This window comes from Dendrobates tinctorius, unplaced genomic scaffold, assembly GCF_039654945.1.
Source record: "Dendrobates tinctorius isolate UK_male_01 unplaced genomic scaffold, ASM3965494v1 ptg000272l, whole genome shotgun sequence".
NCBI lineage: Eukaryota > Metazoa > Chordata > Amphibia > Anura > Dendrobatidae > Dendrobates > Dendrobates tinctorius.
The window spans coordinates 11,642,919-11,661,067 of record NW_027361939.1 but is presented as its reverse complement, the minus strand read 5'-3'; the positions used below and the strand labels follow the sequence as shown (position 1 = coordinate 11,661,067).

Genomic DNA, 18,149 nt, shown 5'->3' with positions numbered 1-18,149 from the left:
GTTCAGAATTTTCGACAGCTTAAAACAAATTCTACCTGAAATACTTTTGTCTGAAAAACACCTTTGTCTTTGAATGTTGGTGGCAGTACAGAAAAAGTACATTCCCATACCGGGAGTTGAACCCAGGCTGCCTGGGTGAGAACCAGGAATCCTAACCGCTAGACCATATGGGAAGAGATGTGCTGTCGTATCAGTGACAATGTGAAAAAAAATAAGTTTTCTACTTGGTACAAGCAACTTCTGCAGTTCTATTTGCGCAGCTTGCCTCGTTAACACAGTTGTAAGCAAATCAGTCTCATAAGCTGAAAGATGAACGTTCGATTCTTAGACGGGGTACTGGTCCCTCATTTTCTCAATCGATTCTGTCTCCATCTTGGCTACAGGGCCACAGATTTTTCCGATTCAGTACCAAAACATAACCAATTTAGTTCCTAAACTGTTTTCACGTACAAGGCACGGGGCAGCTTTCGAATGTGTGTACTAGTTCCAAAGGAGTGTCACTCCCATAGCAGGAAGTAAACCAGTCGACCAGGGATACTAGGTCCTATCCACTTTTCCACGTGGGACAAGTTATACACTAAGCAGCAGATAAATTTAAAAAAAAAAAAAAAAGAAGTTTTTGCTTTGATTAAATAGCTTTTACATCACAAAAGAAAAAAGTTGCCACATGAGCATGGTACTTAGCACGTCAGTTGGTAATCTGAAGTTCATGAGGTTTTTTCCTCACACGTGGAACTATTCTCCCCCCTTTTCTTGGGATATTGTGTCACCCACTCAGAACTTTCTCACTGAAACGTTTCCGATTCGAAAGGAAACAGGAGCCTTAGTGACAGACAGAACCCATGGATTGTTGAGTCCCTTGATGCTTTGGAGTAATAAGGTGTAGTTGAGAATGGTTTAAGCTATGAAACAAAATGAAATCTTGTGCTAAAGGTCAGTAAGAGCCACAAATACCCTGATGTTCAGCATTTTTGGAACATTTTTGACAATGGTTTTCCATATCATGTTCTTTATTAAAAAACAAAATGAGTAATCTTTCAATTTTCACCCTGGCCACTGGAGCTATTTTGGACTCGTACATCCTGTCGTTCTCGAGCAGTTTCACCTTAATGTCAGAGGTAGGGTTACAAAGACTGACAACACCTCTGTACGCAGCTGTTAATACAGGATCTAGGAATCACAAAAGGTGATGTCACAGATGACCCTTTTGCCCCTGAATTCAGAAGAATTTTGGCAAACCCTCATTAGATGCTTCAATGCAAACTATAGCGCCAACGTGTGTTCATTGCAGCAAATGTACGAGCGCATTTCCTGAAAAAATCCCAGGATGTTTGAGTCTAAAAAGACACAGCGCACAAATTTCTCATTCTTAAGAAAGATTGCGATATGGTAGAATACATATTGTCAAACATTATTATAACCCCCCGCCCAAACCTGTTGTAAGCAATAGTTAATTTCCTGAAGAACAATCCCCTTTCAAATGTCTCTTTTTTTTGGAGAATTTATCCTTTCCATACGTACTCGCATGGCTTCAGTGGCTCAATCGGTCAGCGAGCCGTACTTATAAAGCAGTAACTGTTGAGCAATGTCGAGGTTGTGAGTTCAACCCTCACCTGGAGCATTCTTTTCTTGTCTTTCTTTAGTATTTTTGACTACTGAAGTAGTTGAATCGGTTCATTATTTGGTGGCGATTGCTTCACTCTTATGAGGAAAAATTTTTTTTTTGATTTTTTACCTTTGCTATCCAGCCCCAGTGGCCTAATGGATAAGGCACTGGCCTCCTAAGCCAGGGAGTGTGGGGTCGAGTCCCATCTGGGGTGCTTGTGGATTTCCCTTTCCAACAGCATCGCATGGAATGTTGATGGTGCAGGTGAAAACTGTTCTACTGGACGATTGTCTTGTTTTCTCGTGACTTAGTTCTTGCAAACCTCTGCCATTTAGAGCGATCCTTTCTATGTACTGAGAGAAGTGTTAACACGCAACAGTATCGACTTTGTGTGGCGGAAAAGCCTAGCATCTTAATTGTTTTCATCTTCACTAATGCCCTGAATACCACAGAGTATATTTTCTAAGATATGGATATGCTTTCAACCACACAATGTTTGCAAATCTCAAAATATAAAAGAATAAGTGAAAAAAGTGAACCATTTTTGGAACATTTTTGACAATGGTTTTCCATATCATGTTCTTTATTAAAAAACAAAATGAGTAATCTTTGAATTTTCACCCTGGCCACTGGAGCTATTTTGGACTCGTACATCCTGTCGTTCTCGAGCAGTTTCACATTAATGTCAGAGGTAGGGTTACAAAGACTGACAACACCTCTGTAAGCAGCTGTTAATACAGGATCTAGGAATCACAAAAGGTGATGTCACAGATGACCCTTTTGCCCCTGAATTCAGAAGAATTTTGGCAAACCCTCATTAGATGCTTCAATGCAAACTATAGCGTCAACGTGTGTTCATTGCAGCAAATGTACGAGCGCATTTCCTGAAAAAATCCCAGGATGTTTGAGTCTAAAAAGACCCAGCGCACAAATTTCTCATTTTTAAGAAAGATTGCGATATGGTAGAATACATATTGTCAAACATTATTATAGCCCCCCACCCAAACCTGTTGTAAGCAATAGTTAATTTCCTGAAGAACAATCCCCTTTCAAATGTCTCTTTTTTTTGGAGAATTTATCCTTTCCATCCGTACCCGCATGGCTCCAGTGGCGCAATCGGTCAGCGCGCCGTACTTATAAAGCAGTAACTGTTGAGCAATGTCGAGGTTGTGAATTCGACCCTCACCTGGAGCATTCTTTTCTTGTCTTTCTTTAGTATTTTTGACTACTGAAGTAGTTGAAACGGTTCATGATTTGGTGGCGATTGCTTCACTCTTATGAGGAAAAAAATGTTTTTTGATTTTTAACCTTTGCTATCCAGCCCCAGTGGCCTAATGGATAAGGCACTGGCCTCCTAAGCCAGGGATTGTGGGTTCGAGTCCCATCTGGGGTGCTTGTGGATTTCCCTTTCCAACAGCATCTCATGGAATGTTGATGGTGCAGGTGAAAACTGTTCTACTGGACGATTGTCTTGTTTTCTCGTGACTTAGTTCTTGCAAACCTCTGCCATTTAGAGCGATCCTTTCTATGTACTGAGAGAAGTGTTAACACGCAACAGTATCGACTTTGTGTGGCGGAAAAGCCTAGCATCTTAATTGTTTTCATCTTCACTAATGCCCCGAATACCACAGAGTATATTTTCTAAGATATGGATATGCTTTCAACCACACAATGTTTGCAAATCTCAAAATATAAAAGAATAAGTGAAAAAAGTGAACCATTTTTGGAACATTTTTGACAATGGTTTTCCATATCATGTTCTTTATTAAAAAACAAAATGAGTAATCTTTCAATTTTCACCCTGGCCACTGGAGCTATTTTGGACTCGTACATCCTGTCGTTCTCGAGCAGTTTCACCTTAATGTCAGAGGTAGGGTTACAAAGACTGACAACAACTCTGTACGCAGCTGTTAATACAGGATCTAGGAATCACAAAAGGTGATGTCACAGATGACCCTTTTGCCCCTGAATTCAGAAGAATTTTGGCAAACCCTCATTAGATGCTTCAATGCAAACTATAGCGTCAACGTGTGTTCATTGCAGCAAATGTACGAGCGCATTTCCTGAAAAAATCCCAGGATGTTTGAGTCTAAAAAGACCCAGCGCACAAATTTCTCATTTTTAAGAAAGATTGCGATATTATAGAAAACATATTGTCAAACATTATTATAACCCCCCACCCAAACCTGTTGTAAGCAATAGTTAATTTCCTGAAGAACAATCCCCTTTCAAATGTCTCTTTTTTTTGGAGAATTTATCCTTTCCATCCGTACCCGCATGGCTCCAGTGGCGCAATCGGTCAGCGTGCGGTGCTTATAAAGCAGTAACTGTTGAGCAATGCAGAGGTTGTGAGTTCGACCCTCACCTCGAGCATTCTTTTCTTGTCTTTCTTTAGTATTTTTGACTACTGAAGTAGTTGAATCGGTTCATGATTTGGTGGCGATTGCTTCACTCTTATGAGGAAAAAATTTTTTTTGATTTTTTAACTTTGCTAACCAGCCCCAGTGGCCTAATGGATAATGCACTGGCCTCCTAAGCCAGGGATTGTGGGTTCGAGTCCCATCTGGGGTGCTTGTGGATTTCCCTTTCCAACAGCATCTCATGGAATGTTGATGGTGCAGGTGAAAACTGTTCTACTGGACGATTGTCTTGTTTTCTCGTGACTTAGTTCTTGCAAACCTCTGCCATTTAGAGCGATCCTTTCTATGTACTGAGACAAGTGTTAACACGCAGCAGTATCGACTTTGTGTGGCGGAAAAGCCTAGCATCTTAATTGTTTTCATCTTCACTAATGCCCCGAATACCACAGAGTATATTTTCTAAGATATGGATATGCTTTCAACCACACAATGTTTGCAAATCTCAAAATATAAAAGAATAAGTGAAAAAAGTGAACCATTTTTGGAACATTTTTGACAATGGTTTTCCATATCATGTTCTTTATTAAAAAACAAAATGAGTAATCTTTCAATTTTCACCCTGGCCACTGGAGCTATTTTGGACTCGTACATCCTGTCGTTCTCGAGCAGTTTCACCTTAATGTCAGAGGTAGGGTTACAAAGACTGACAACACCTCTGTACGCAGCTGTTAATACAGGATCTAGGAATCACAAAAGGTGATGTCACAGATGACCCTTTTGCCCCTGAATTCAGAAGAATTTTGGCAAACCCTCATTAGATGCTTCAATGCAAACTATAGCGTCAACGTGTGTTCATTGCAGCAAATGTACGAGCGCATTTCCTGAAAAAATCCCAGGATGTTTGAGTCTAAAAAGACCCAGCGCACAAATTTCTCATTTTTAAGAAAGATTGCGATATGGTAGAATACATATTGTCAAACATTATTATAACCCCCCGCCCAAACCTGTTGTAAGCAATAGTTAATTTCCTGAAGAACAATCCCCTTTCAAATGTCTCTTTTTTTTGGAGAATTTATCCTTTCCATCCGTACCCGCATGGCTCCAGTGGCGCAATCGGTCAGCGCGCGGTACTTATAAAGCAGTAACTGTTGAGCAATGCCGAGGTTGTGAGTTCGACCCTCACCTGGAGCATTCTTGTCTTTCTTTAGTATTTTTGACTACTGAAGTAGTTGAATCGGTTCATGATTTGGTGGCGATTGCTTCACTCTTATGAGGAAAAAATTTTTTTTGGATTTTTTACCGTTGCTATCCAGCCCCAGTGGCCTAATGGATAAGGCACTGGCCTCCTAAGCCAGCGATTGTGGGTTCGAGTCCCATCTGGGGTGCTTGTGGATTTCCCTTTCCAACAGCATCTCATGGAATGTTGATGGTGCAGGTGAAAACTGTTCTACTGGACGATTGTCTTGTTTTCTCGTGACTTAGTTCTTGCAAACCTCTGCCATTTAGAGCGATCCTTTCTATGTACTGAGAGCAGTGTTAACACGCAACAGTATCGACTTTGTGTGGCAGAAAAGCCTAGCATCTTAATTGTTTTCATCTTCACTAATGCCCCGAATACCACAGAGTATATTTTCTAAGATATTTATATGCTTTCAACCACACAATGTTTGCAAATCTCAAAATATAAAAGAATAAGTGAAAAAAGTGAACCATTTTTGGAACATTTTTGACAATGGTTTTCCATATCATGTTCTTTATTAAAAAACAAAATGAGTAATCTTTCAATTTTCACCCTGGCCACTGGAGCTATTTTGGACTCGTACATCCTGTCGTTCTCGAGCAGTTTCACCTTAATGTCAGAGGTAGGGTTACAAAGACTGACAACACCTCTGTACGCAGCTGTTAATACAGGATGTTAATTAAGGGAATAGAAGAATCCAGGATATCTATAAACAGAAAGATAGTGAGGAAACACTTAGTTAACCTAAATGAATTCAAGTCTCCAGGTCCAGATGAATTACACCCCAGAGTACTGAAGGAGATAACAGAAGAAATTTTTGAACCCCTCTCCATAATCTTTGAAAATTCTTGGAGAACAGGAGAAGTGCCAGAAGACTGGAGAAGAGCAAATGTTGTTCCTATCTTCAAAAAGGGGAAGAAGGTGGACCCAGGCAACTATAGGCCGGTGAGTCTGACTTCTATACCAGGAAAGATCTTTGAACAAATTGTTAAACAACATGTATGTCAATACCTGGATAAGAATGAAGTGATTAAACAGAGTCAGCATGGGTTTCTAACTAATAAGTCATGTCAGACTAACTTAATTTCCTTCTATGACGGTATCACTGATTGGGTGGATCAAGGAAATGCTGTAGATATAATATATCTTGACTTCAGCAAAGCATTTGACAAAGTCTCTCATACAATCCTTATTGAAAAAATGACTAAGTATGGAATGGACAAGGCAACTGTTAGGTGGATTCATAACTGGCTTAGTGATCGGACCCAAAGAGTGGTCGTAAATGGCTGCACATCCAGTTGGAAGAATGTCTCAAGTGGGGTACCACAGGGCTCTGTCCTGGGCCCTGTATTGTTCAACATCTTTATCAACGATTTAGATGAAGGAATTGAGGGTAAACTGATTAAATTTGCTGATGACACAAAGCTAGGAGGGATAGCTAATACTAGAGAAGAGAGAGAGAGGATTCAAAAAGATTTAAATAAACTGGAGAAGTGGGCAGCAACTAACAGAATGGTTTTTAACAGGGAGAAATGCAAAGTACTACATCTGGGCAATAAAAATGAAAAAAGCATATATAGAATGGGAGGAATAGGGCTAAGTGACAGCACATGTGAAAAAGACTTGGGTATACTAATAGATCACAGATTGAATATGAGTCAACAGTGTGATGCAGCAGCAAAAAAGGCAAATGCAATTCTAGGATGTATTAACAGAAGCATACAGTCTAGATCACGTGAAGTCATTATTTCCCTCTACTCCTCTTTGGTCAGACCTCATCTGGAATATTGTGTCCAGTTTTGGGCACCACATTTTAAAAAAGACATCAACAAACTGGAGCAAGTTCAGAAAAGAGCGACCAGAATGGTGACCGGTCTGCAAACCCTGTCTTATGAGGAAAGGTTGCAGGATTTGGGAATGTTTAGTTTGCAAAAGAGAAGACTGAGAGGAGACTTAATAGCTGTCTACAAATATCTAAAGGGCTGTCACATTGTAGAAGGATCAACTTTATTCTCATTTGCACAAGGAAAGACTAGAAGCAATGGGATGAAACTGAATGGGAAGAGACACAGATTAGATATTAGAAAAAACTTTTTGACAGATAGAGTGATCAATGAGTGGAACAGGCTGCCACGAGAATTGGTGAGTTCTCCTTCAATGGAAGTCTTCAAACAGAGGCTGGACAGACATCTGACTGGGATGATTTAGCGAATCCTGCTTTGAGCAGGGGGTTGGACCAGATGGCCCAGGAGGTCCCTTCCAAATCTACGATTCTATGATTCTATGATTCTATGATCTAGGAATCACAAAAGGTGATGTCACAGATGACCCTTTTGCCCCTGAATTCAGAAGAATTTTGGCAAACCCTCATTAGATGCTTCAATGCAAACTATAGCGTCAACGTGTGTTCATTGCAGCAAATGTACGAGCGCATTTCCTGAAAAAATCCCAGGATGTTTGAGTCTAAAAAGACCCAGCGCACAAATTTCTCATTTTTAAGAAAGATTGCGATATGGTAGAATACATATTGTCAAACATTATTATAACCCCCCGCCCAAACCTGTTGTAAGCAATAGTTAATTTCCTGAAGAACAATCCCCTTTCAAATGTCTCTTTTTTTTGGAGAATTTATCCTTTCCATCCGTACCCGCATGGCTCCAGTGGTGCAATCGGTCAGCGCGCTACTTATAAAGCAGTAACTGTTGAGCAATGTCGAGGTTGTGAGTTCGACCCTCACCTGGAGCATTCTTTTCTTGTCTTTCTTTAGTATTTTTGACTACTGAAGTAGTTGAATCGGTTCATGATTTGGTGGTGATTGCTTCACTCTTATGAGGAAAAAAATTTTTTTTGATTTTTTACCTTTGCTATCCAGCCCCAGTGGCCTAATGGATAAGGCACTGGCCTCCTAAGATAGGGATTGTGGGTTCGCGTCCCATCTGGGGTGCTTGTGGATTTCCCTTTCCAACAGCATCTCATGGAATGTTGATGGTGCAGGTGAAAACTGTTCTACTGGACGATTGTCTTGTTTTCTCGTGACTTAGTTCTTGCAAACCTCTGCCATTTAGAGCGATCCTTTCTATGTACTGAGAGAAGTGTTAACACGCAACAGTATCGACTTTGTGTGGCGGAAAAGCCTAGCATCTTAATTGTTTTCATCTTCACTAATGCCCCGAATACCACAGAGTATATTTTCTAAGATATGGATATGCTTTCAACCACACAATGTTTGCAAATCTCAAAATATAAAAGAATAAGTGAAAAAAGTGAACCATTTTTGGAACTTTTTTGACAATGGTTTTCCATATCATGTTCTTTATTAAAAAACAAAATGAGTAATCTTTCAATTTTCACCCTGGCCACTGGAGCTATTTTGGACTCGTACATCCTGTCGTTCTCGAGCAGTTTCACCTTAATGTCAGAGGTAGGGTTACAAAGACTGACAACACCTCTGTACGCAGCTGTTAACACAGGATCTAGGAATCACAAAAGGTGATGTCACAGATGACCCTTTTGCCCCTGAGTTCAGAAGAATTTTGGCAAACCCTCATTAGATGCTTCAATGCAAACTATAGCGCCAACGTGTGTTCATTGCAGCAAATGTACGAGCGCATTTCCTGAAAAAATCCCAGGATGTTTGAGTCTAAAAAGACCGAGCGCACAAATTTCTCATTCTTAAGAAAGATTGCGATATGGTAGAATACATATTGTCAAACATTATTATAACCCCCCGCCCAAACCTGTTGTAAGCAATAGTTAATTTCCTGAAGAACAATCCCCTTTCAAATGTCTCTTTTTTTTGGAGAATTTATCCTTTCCATACGTACCCGCATGGTTCCAGTGGCTCAATCGGTCAGCGAGCCGTATTTATAAAGCAGTAACTGTTGAGCAACGTCGAGGTTGTGAGTTCAACCCTCACCTGGAGCATTCTTTTCTTGTCTTTCTTTAGTATTTTTGACTACTGAAGTAGTTGAATCGGTTCATGATTTGGTGGCGATTGCTTCACTCTTATGAGGAAAAAAAAATTTTTTGATTTTTTACCTTTGCTATCCAGCCCCAGTGGCCTAATGGATAAGGCACTGGCCTCCTAAGCCAGCGATTGTGGGTTCGAGTCCCATCTGGGGTGCTTGTGGATTTCCCTTTCCAACAGTATCTAATGGAATGTTGATGGTGCAGGTGAAAACTCTTCTACTGGACGATTGTCTTGTTTTCTCGTGACTTAGTTCTTGCAAACCTCTGCCATTTAGAGCGATCCTTTCTATGTACTGAGAGAAGTGTTAACACGCAACAGTATCGACTTTGTGTGGCGGAAAAGCCTAGCATCTTAATTGTTTTCATCTTCACTAATGCCCCGAATACCACAGAGTATATTTTCTAAGATATGGATATGCTTTCAACCACACAATGTTTGCAAATCTCAAAATATAAAAGAATAAGTGAAAAAAGTGAACCATTTTTGGAACATTTTTGACAATGGTTTTCCATATCATGTTCTTTATTAAAAAACAAAATGAGTAATCTTTCAATTTTCACCCTGGCCACTGGAGCTATTTTGGACTCGTACATCCTGTCATTCTCGAGCAGTTTCACCTTAATGTCAGAGGTAGGGTTACAAAGACTGACAACACCTCTGTACGCAGCTGTTAATACAGGATCTAGGAATCACAAAAGGTGATGTCACAGATGACCCTTTTGCCCCTGAATTCAGAAGAATTTTGGCAAACCCTCATTAGATGCTTCAATGCAAACTATAACGTCAACGTGTGTTCATTGCAGCAAATGTACGAGCGCATTTCCTGAAAAAATCCCAGGATGTTTGAGTCTAAAAAGACCCAGCGCACAAATTTCTCATTTTTAAGAAAGATTGCGATATGGTAGAATACATATTGTCAAACATTATTATAACCCCCCGCCCAAACCTGTTGTAAGCAATAGTTAATTTCCTGAAGAACAATCCCCTTTCAAATGTCTCTTTTTTTTGGAGAATTTATCCTTTCCATCCGTACCCGCATGGCTCCAGTGGCGCAATCGGTCAGCGCGTGGTACTTATAAAGCAGTAACTGTTGAGCAATGCCGAGGTTGTGAGTTCGACCCTCACCTGGAGCATTCTTGTCTTTCTTTAGTATTTTTGACTACTGAAGTAGTTGAATCGGTTCATGATTTGGTGGCGATTGCTTCACTCTTATGAGGAAAAAATTTTTTTTTGATTTTTTACCGTTGCTATCCAGCCCAAGTGGCCTAATGGATAAGGCACTGGCCTCCTAAGCCAGGGATTGTGGGTTCGAGTCCCATCTAGGGTGCTTGTGGATTTCCTTTTCCAACAGCATCTCATGGAATGTTGATGGTGCAGGTGAAAACTGTTCTACTGGACGATTGTCTTGTTTTCTCGTGACTTAGTTCTTGCAAACCTCTGCCATTTAGAGCGATCCTTTCTATGTACTGAGAGAAGTGTTAACACGCAACACTATCGACTTTGTGTGGCGGAAAAGCCTAGCATCTTAATTGTTTTCATCTTCACTAATGCCCCGAATACCACAGAGTATATTTTCTAAGATATGGATATGCTTTCAACCACACAATGTTTGCAAATCTCAAAATATAAAAGAATAAGTGAAAAAAGTGAACCATTTTTGGAACATTTTTGACAATGGTTTTCCATATCATGTTCTTTATTAAAAAACAAAATGAGTAATCTTTCAATTTTCACCCTGGCCACTGGAGCTATTTTGGACTCGTACATCCTGTCGTTCTCGAGCAGTTTCACCTTAATGTCAGAGGTAGGGTTACAAAGACTGACAACACCTCTGTACGCAGCTGTTAATACAGGATCTAGGAATCACAAAAGGTGATGTCACAGATGACCCTTTTGCCCCTGAATTCAGAAGAATTTTGGCAAACCCTCATTAGATGCTTCAATGCAAACTATAACGTCAACGTGTGTTCATTGCAGCAAATGTACGAGCGCATTTCCTGAAAAAATCCCAGGATGTTTGAGTCTAAAAAGACCCAGCGCACAAATTTCTCATTTTTAAGAAAGATTGCGATATGGTAGAATACATATTGTCAAACATTATTATAACCCCCCGCCCAAACCTGTTGTAAGCAATAGTTAATTTCCTGAAGAACAATCCCCTTTCAAATGTCTCTTTTTTTTGGAGAATTTATCCTTTCCATCCGTACCCGCATGGCTCCAGTGGCGCAATCGGTCAGCGCGCGGTACTTATAAAGCAGTAACTGTTGAGCAATGCCGAGGTTGTGAGTTAGACCCTCACCTGGAGCATTCTTGTCTTTCTTTAGTATTTTTGACTACTGAAGTAGTTGAATCGGTTCATGATTTGGTGGCGATTGCTTCACTCTTATGAGGAAAAAAATTTTTTTTGATTTTTTGCCGTTCCTATCCAGCCCAAGTGGCCTAATGGATAAGGCACTGGCCTCCTAAGCCAGGGATTGTGGGTTCGAGTCCCATCTAGGGTGCTTGTGGATTTCCTTTTCCAACAGCATCTCATGGAATGTTGATGGTGCAGGTGAAAACTGTTCTACTGGACGATTGTCTTGTTTTCTCGTGACTTAGTTCTTGCAAACCTCTGCCATTTAGAGCGATCCTTTCTATGTACTGAGAGAAGTGTTAACACGCAACAGTATCGAATTTTGTGTGGCGGAAAAGCCTAGCATCTTAATTGTTTTCATCTTCACTAATGCCCCGAATACCACAGAGTATATTTTCTAAGATATGGATATGCTTTCAACCACACAATGTTTGCAAATCTCAAAATATAAAAGAATAAGTGAAAAAAGTGAACCATTTTTGGAACATTTTTGACAATGGTTTTCCATATCATGTTCTTTATTAAAAAACAAAATGAGTAATCTTTGAATTTTCACCCTGGCCACTGGAGCTATTTTGGACTCGTACATCCTGTCGTTCTCGAGCAGTTTCACCTTAATGTCAGAGGTAGGGTTACAAAGACTGACAACACCTCTGTACGCAGCTGTTAATACAGGATCTAGGAATCACAAAAGGTGATGTCACAGATGACCCTTTTGCCCCTGAATTCAGAAGAATTTTGGCAAACCCTCATTAGATGCTTCAATCCAAACTATAGCGTCAACGTGTGTTCATTGCAGCAAATGTACGAGCGCATTTCCTGAAAAAATCCCAGGATGTTTGAGTCTAAAAAGACCCAGCGCACAAATTTCTCATTTTTAAGAAAGATTGCGATATGGTAGAATACATATTGTCAAACATTATTATAACCCCCCGCCCAAAGCTGAGGAAAAAAAATTTATTTGATTTTTTACCTTTGCTATCCAGCCCAAGTGGCCTAATGGATAAGGCACTGGCCTCCTAAGCTAGGAATTGTGGGTTCGAGTCCCATCTGGGGTGCTTGTGGATTTCCCTTTCCAACAGCATCTCATGGAATGTTCATGGTGCAGGTGAAAACTGTTCTACTGGACGATTGTCTTGTTTTCTCGTGACTTAGTTCTTGCAAACCTCTGTCATTTAGAGCGATCCTTTCTATGTACTGAGAGAAATGTTAAAACGCAACTTTATAGACTTTGTGTGGCGGAAAAGCCTAGCATCTTAATTGTTTTCATCTTCACTAATGCCCCGAATACCACAGAGTATATTTTCTAAGATATGGATATGCTTTCAACCACACAATGTTTGCAAATCTCAAAATATAAAAGAATAAGTGAAAAAAGTGAACCATTTTTGGAACATTTTTGACAATGGTTTTCCATATCATGTTCTTTGTTAAAAAACAAAATGAGTAATCTTTCAATTTTCACCCTGGCCACTGGAGCTATTTTGGACTCGTACATCCTGTCGTTCTCGAGCAGTTTCACCTTAATGTCAGAGGTAGGGTTACAAAGACTGACAACACCTCTGTACGCAGCTGTTAATACAGGATCTAGGAATCACAAAAGGTGATGTCACAGATGACCCTTTTGCCCCTGAATTCAGAAGAATTTTGGCAAACCCTCATTAGATGCTTCAATGCAAACTATAGCGTCAACGTGTGTTCATTGCAGCAAATGTACGAGCGCATTTCCTGAAAAAATCCCAGGATGTTTGAGTCTAAAAAGACCCAGCGCACAAATTTCTCATTTTTAAGAAAGATTGCGATATGGTAGAATACATATTGTCAAACATTATTATAACCCCCCGCCCAAACCTGTTGTAAGCAATAGTTAATTTCCTGAAGAACAATCCCCTTTCAAATGTCTCTTTTTTTTGGAGAATTTATCCTTTCCATCCGTACCCGCATGGCTCCAGTGGCGCAATCGGGCAGCGCGCAGTACTTATAAAGCAGTAACTGTTGAGCAATGCCGAGGTTGTGAGTTCGACCCTCACCAAGAGCATTCTTTTCTTGTCTTTCTTTAGTATTTTTGACTACTGAAGTAGTTGAATCGGTTCATTATTTGGTGGCGATTGCTTCACTCTTATGAGGAAAAAATTTTTTTTTGATTTTTTACCGTTGCTATCCAGCCCCAGTGGCCTAATGGATAAGGCACTGGCCTCCTAAGCCAGGGATTGTGGGTTCGAGTCCCATCTGGGGTGCTTGTGGATTTCCATTTCCAACAGCATCTCATGGAATGTTCATGGTGCAGGTGAAAACTGTTCTACTGGACGATTGTCTTGTTTTCTCGTGACTTTGTTCTTGCAAACCTCTGCCATTTAGAGCGATCCTTTCTATGTACTGAGAGAAGTGTTAACACGCAACAGTATCGACTTTGTGTGGCGGAAAAGCCTAGCATCTTAATTGTTTTCATCTTCACTAATGCCCCGAATACCACAGAGTATATTTTCTAAGATATGGATATGCTTTCAACCACACAATGTTTGCAAATCTCAAAATATAAAAGAATAAGTGAAAAAAGTGAACCATTTTTGGAACATTTTTGACAATGGTTTTCCATATCATGTTCTTTATTAAAAAACAAAATGAGTAATCTTTCAATTTTCACCCTGGCCACTGGAGCTATTTTGGACTCGTACATCCTGTCGTTCTCGAGCAGTTTCACCTTAATGTCAGAGGTAGGGTTACAAAGACTGACAAAACCTCTGTACGCCGCTGTTAATACAGGATCTAGGAATCACAAAAGGTGATGTCACAGATGACCCTTTTGCCCCTGAATTCAGAAGAATTTTGGCAAACCCTCATTAGATGCTTCAATGCAAACTATAACGTCAACGTGTGTTCATTGCAGCAAATGTACGAGCGCATTTCCTGAAAAAATCCCAGGATGTTTGAGTCTAAAAAGACCCAGCGCACAAATTTCTCATTTTTAAGAAAGATTGCGATATGGTAGAATACATATTGTCAAACATTATTATAACCCCCCGCCCAAACCTGTTGTAAGCAATAGTTAATTTCCTGAAGAACAATCCCCTTTCAAATGTCTCTTTTTTTTGGAGAATTTATCCTTTCCATCCGTACCCGCATGGCTCCAGTGGCGCAATCGGTCAGCGCGCGGTACTTATAAAGCAGTAACTGTTGAGCAATGTCGAGGTTGTGAGTTCGACCCTCACCTGGAGCATTCTGTTCTTGTCTTTCTTTAGTATTTTTGACTACTGAAGTAGTTGAATCGGTTCATCATTTGGTGGCGATTGCTTCACTCTTATGAGGAAAAAATTTTTTTTTGATTTTTTACCTTTGCTATCCAGCCCCAGTGGCCTAATGGATAAGGCACTGGCCTCCTAAGCCAGGGAGTGTGGGTTCGAGTCCCATCTGGGGTGCTTGTGGATTTCCCTTTCCAACAGCATCTCATGGAATGTTGATGGTGCAGGTGAAAACTCTTCTACTGGACGATTGTCTTGTTTTCTCGTGACTTAGTTCTTGCAAACCTCTGCCATTTAGAGCGATCCTTTCTATGTACTGAGAGAAGTGTTAACACGCAACAGTATCGACTTTGTGTGGCGGAAAAGCCTAGCATCTTAATTGTTTTCATCTTCACTAATGCCCTGAATACCACAGAGTATATTTTCTAAGATATGGATATGCTTTCAACCACACAATGTTTGCAAATCTCAAAATATAAAAGAATAAGTGAAAAAAGTGAACCATTTTTGGAACATTTTTGACAATGGTTTTCCATATCATGTTCTTTATTAAAAAACAAAATGAGTAATCTTTCAATTTTCACCCTGGCCACTGGAGCTATTTTGGACTCGTACATCTTGTCGTTCTCGAGCAGTTTCACCTTAATGTCAGAGGTAGGGTTACAAAGACTGACAACACCTCTGTACGCAGCTGTTAATACAGGATCTAGGAATCACAAAAGGTGATGTCACAGATGACCCTTTTGCCCCTGAATTCAGAAGAATTTTGGCAAACCCTCATTAGATGCTTCAATGCAAACTATAGCGTCAACGTGTGTTCATTGCAGCAATTGTACGAGCGCATTTCCTGAAAAAATCCCAGGATGTTTGAGTCTAAAAAGACCCAGCGCACAAATTTCTCATTTTTAAGAAAGATTGCGATATGGTAGAATACATATTGTCAAACATTATTATAACCCCCCGCCCAAACCTGTTGTAAGCAATAGTTAATTTCCTGAAGAACAATCCCCTTTCAAATGTCTCTTTTTTTTGGAGAATTTATCCTTTCCATCCGTACCCACATGGCTCCAGTGGCGCAACCTGTCAGCGCGCGGTGCTTATAAAGCAGTAACTGTTGAGCAATGCCGAGGTTGTGAGTTCGACCCTCACCTGGAGCATTCTTTTCTTGTCTTTCTTTAGTATTTTTGACTACTGAAGTTGTTGAATCTGTTCATGATTTGGTGGCGATTGCTTCACTCTTATGAGGAAAAAAAATTTTTTTGATTTTTTACTTTTGCTATCCAGCCCCAGTGGCCTAATGGATAAGGCACTGGCCTCCTAAGCCAGGGATTGTGGGTTTGAGTGCCATCTGGGGTGCTTGTGGATTTCAATTTCCAACAGCATCTCATGGAATGTTGATGGTGCAGGTGAAGACTGTTCTACTGGACGATTGTCTTGTTTTCTCGTGACTTAGTTCTTGCAAACCTCTGCCATTTAGAGCGATCCTTTCTATCTACTGAGAGAAGTGTTAACACACAACAGTATCGACTTTGTGTGGCGGAAAAGCCTAGCATCTTAATTGTTTTCATCTTCATTAATGCCCCGAATACCACAGAGTATATTTTCTAAGATATGGATATGCTTTCAACCACACAATGTTTGCAAATCTCAAAATATAAAAGAATAAGTGAAAAAAGTGAACCATTTTTGGAACATTTTTGACAATGGTTTTCCATATCATGTTCTTTATTAAAAAACAAAATGAGTAATCTTTCAATTTTCACCCTGGCCACTGGAGCTATTTTGGACTCGTACATCCTGTCGTTCTCGAGCATTTTCACCTTAATGTCAGAGGTAGGGTTACAAAGACTGACAAGACCTCTGTACGCAGCTGTTAACACAGGATCTAGGAATCACAAAAGGTGATGTCACAGATTTCCTCGTTAGCGCAGTAGGTAGCGCGTCAGTCTCATAATCTGAAGGTCGTGAGTTCGATCCTCACACGGGGCAGCGGGCTCCTCTTTTCCGAAGAGATTTTGTCAAAAACTTAGAACTTTCCCGTTCAGTTCTAACACGTTTCTGATAAGTAAGAATTTGCGAACCCAAATGACAGACAGGACACATGGGTTGTTGATTCTCTTGACACGTTTGCTGTAAAAGGGGCTAGTTGAGATTGATTTGAGCTATGAAACCAAATTAAATCTTGTGCCAAAGTTCATCACAACGAACGGACCAAAAGATGGCGTTCAGAATTTTCGACAGCTTAACGCAAATTCAACCTGAAATACTTTTGTCTGAAAAACACCTTTGTCTTTGAATGTTGGTGGCAGTACAGAAAAATTACATTCCCATACCGGGAGTTGAACCCAGGCCACCTGGGTGAGAACCAGGAATCCTAACCGCTAGACCATATGGGAAGAGATGTGCTGTCGTATCAGTGACAATGTGAAAAAAAATAAGTTTTCTACTTGGTACAAGCAACTTCTGCAGTTCTATTTGCGCAGCTTGCCTCGTTAACACAGTTGTAAGCAAATCAGTCTCATAAGCTGAAAGATGAACGTTCGATTCTTAGACGGGGTACTGGTCCCTCGTTTTCTCAATCGATTCTGTCTCCATCTTGGCTACAGGGCCACAGATTTTTCCGATTCAGTACCAAAACATAACCAATTTAGTTCCTAAACTGTTTTCACGTACAAGGCACGGGGCAGCTTTCGAATGTGTGTACTAGTTCCAAAGGAGTGTCACTCCCATAGCAGGAAGTAAACCAGTCGACCAGGGATACTAGGTCCTATCCACTTTTCCACGTGGGACAAGTTATACACTAAGCAGCAGATAAATTTAAAAAAAAAAAAAAAAAAAAGAAGTTTTTGCTTTGATTAAATAGCTTTTACATCACAAAAGAAAAAAGTTGCCACATGAGCATGGTACTTAGCACGTCAGTTGGTAATCTGAAGTTCATGAGGTTTTTTCCTCACACGTGGAACTATTCTCCCCCCTTTTCTTGGGATATTGTGTCACCCACTCAGAACTTTCTCACTGAAATGTTTCCGATTCGAAAGGAAACAGGAGCCTTAGTGACAGACAGAACCCATGGATTGTTGAGTCCCTTGATGCTTTGGAGTAATAAGGTGTAGTTGAGAATGGTTTAAGCTATGAAACAAAATGAAATCTTGTGCTAAAGGTCAGTAAGAGCCACAAATACCCTGATGTTCAGCATTTTTGGAACATTTTTGACAATGGTTTTCCATATCATGTTCTTTATTAAAAAACAAAATGAGTAATCTTTCAATTTTCACCCTGGCCACTGGAGCTATTTTGGACTCGTACATCCAGTCGTTCTCGAGCAGTTTCACCTTAATGTCAGAGGTAGGGTTACAAAGACTGACAACACCTCTGTACGCA

At 40.2% G+C, this 18,149-nt stretch overlaps 16 non-coding genes across 16 annotated transcripts; 14 read left to right on the top strand and 2 right to left on the bottom strand.

Annotated features, from left to right (window-relative positions):
- Nucleotides 1–101: 101 nt before the first annotated feature.
- Nucleotides 102–173, bottom strand: TRNAE-CUC (transfer RNA glutamic acid (anticodon CUC)). Its single transcript has one exon. It is a non-coding gene; the product is annotated as a tRNA-Glu (tRNA).
- Nucleotides 174–1,747: 1,574 nt separating this feature from the next.
- TRNAR-CCU (transfer RNA arginine (anticodon CCU)) lies at nucleotides 1,748–1,820 on the top strand. Its single transcript has one exon. It is a non-coding gene; the product is annotated as a tRNA-Arg (tRNA).
- A 1,106-nt stretch (nucleotides 1,821–2,926) lies between these two features.
- On the top strand, nucleotides 2,927–2,999 carry TRNAR-CCU (transfer RNA arginine (anticodon CCU)). The gene has a single exon. It is a non-coding gene; the product is annotated as a tRNA-Arg (tRNA).
- A 1,105-nt stretch (nucleotides 3,000–4,104) lies between these two features.
- TRNAR-CCU (transfer RNA arginine (anticodon CCU)) lies at nucleotides 4,105–4,177 on the top strand. The gene has a single exon. It is a non-coding gene; the product is annotated as a tRNA-Arg (tRNA).
- An 887-nt stretch (nucleotides 4,178–5,064) lies between these two features.
- Nucleotides 5,065–5,157, top strand: TRNAI-UAU (transfer RNA isoleucine (anticodon UAU)). The gene is given in 2 exon segments: nucleotides 5,065–5,102; nucleotides 5,122–5,157. It is a non-coding gene; the product is annotated as a tRNA-Ile (tRNA).
- Nucleotides 5,158–5,278: 121 nt separating this feature from the next.
- TRNAR-CCU (transfer RNA arginine (anticodon CCU)) lies at nucleotides 5,279–5,351 on the top strand. The gene has a single exon. It is a non-coding gene; the product is annotated as a tRNA-Arg (tRNA).
- A 3,905-nt stretch (nucleotides 5,352–9,256) lies between these two features.
- On the top strand, nucleotides 9,257–9,329 carry TRNAR-CCU (transfer RNA arginine (anticodon CCU)). Its single transcript has one exon. It is a non-coding gene; the product is annotated as a tRNA-Arg (tRNA).
- Nucleotides 9,330–10,216: 887 nt separating this feature from the next.
- On the top strand, nucleotides 10,217–10,309 carry TRNAI-UAU (transfer RNA isoleucine (anticodon UAU)). Its single transcript is given in 2 exon segments — nucleotides 10,217–10,254; nucleotides 10,274–10,309. It is a non-coding gene; the product is annotated as a tRNA-Ile (tRNA).
- A 121-nt stretch (nucleotides 10,310–10,430) lies between these two features.
- TRNAR-CCU (transfer RNA arginine (anticodon CCU)) lies at nucleotides 10,431–10,503 on the top strand. Its single transcript has one exon. It is a non-coding gene; the product is annotated as a tRNA-Arg (tRNA).
- Nucleotides 10,504–11,390: 887 nt separating this feature from the next.
- Nucleotides 11,391–11,483, top strand: TRNAI-UAU (transfer RNA isoleucine (anticodon UAU)). Its single transcript is given in 2 exon segments — nucleotides 11,391–11,428; nucleotides 11,448–11,483. It is a non-coding gene; the product is annotated as a tRNA-Ile (tRNA).
- A 121-nt stretch (nucleotides 11,484–11,604) lies between these two features.
- TRNAR-CCU (transfer RNA arginine (anticodon CCU)) lies at nucleotides 11,605–11,677 on the top strand. The gene has a single exon. It is a non-coding gene; the product is annotated as a tRNA-Arg (tRNA).
- A 2,016-nt stretch (nucleotides 11,678–13,693) lies between these two features.
- On the top strand, nucleotides 13,694–13,766 carry TRNAR-CCU (transfer RNA arginine (anticodon CCU)). Its single transcript has one exon. It is a non-coding gene; the product is annotated as a tRNA-Arg (tRNA).
- An 887-nt stretch (nucleotides 13,767–14,653) lies between these two features.
- Nucleotides 14,654–14,746, top strand: TRNAI-UAU (transfer RNA isoleucine (anticodon UAU)). Its single transcript is given in 2 exon segments — nucleotides 14,654–14,691; nucleotides 14,711–14,746. It is a non-coding gene; the product is annotated as a tRNA-Ile (tRNA).
- Nucleotides 14,747–14,872: 126 nt separating this feature from the next.
- On the top strand, nucleotides 14,873–14,945 carry TRNAR-CCU (transfer RNA arginine (anticodon CCU)). The gene has a single exon. It is a non-coding gene; the product is annotated as a tRNA-Arg (tRNA).
- Nucleotides 14,946–16,684: 1,739 nt separating this feature from the next.
- On the top strand, nucleotides 16,685–16,757 carry TRNAM-CAU (transfer RNA methionine (anticodon CAU)). The gene has a single exon. It is a non-coding gene; the product is annotated as a tRNA-Met (tRNA).
- A 335-nt stretch (nucleotides 16,758–17,092) lies between these two features.
- Nucleotides 17,093–17,164, bottom strand: TRNAE-CUC (transfer RNA glutamic acid (anticodon CUC)). Its single transcript has one exon. It is a non-coding gene; the product is annotated as a tRNA-Glu (tRNA).
- Nucleotides 17,165–18,149: the final 985 nt, after the last annotated feature.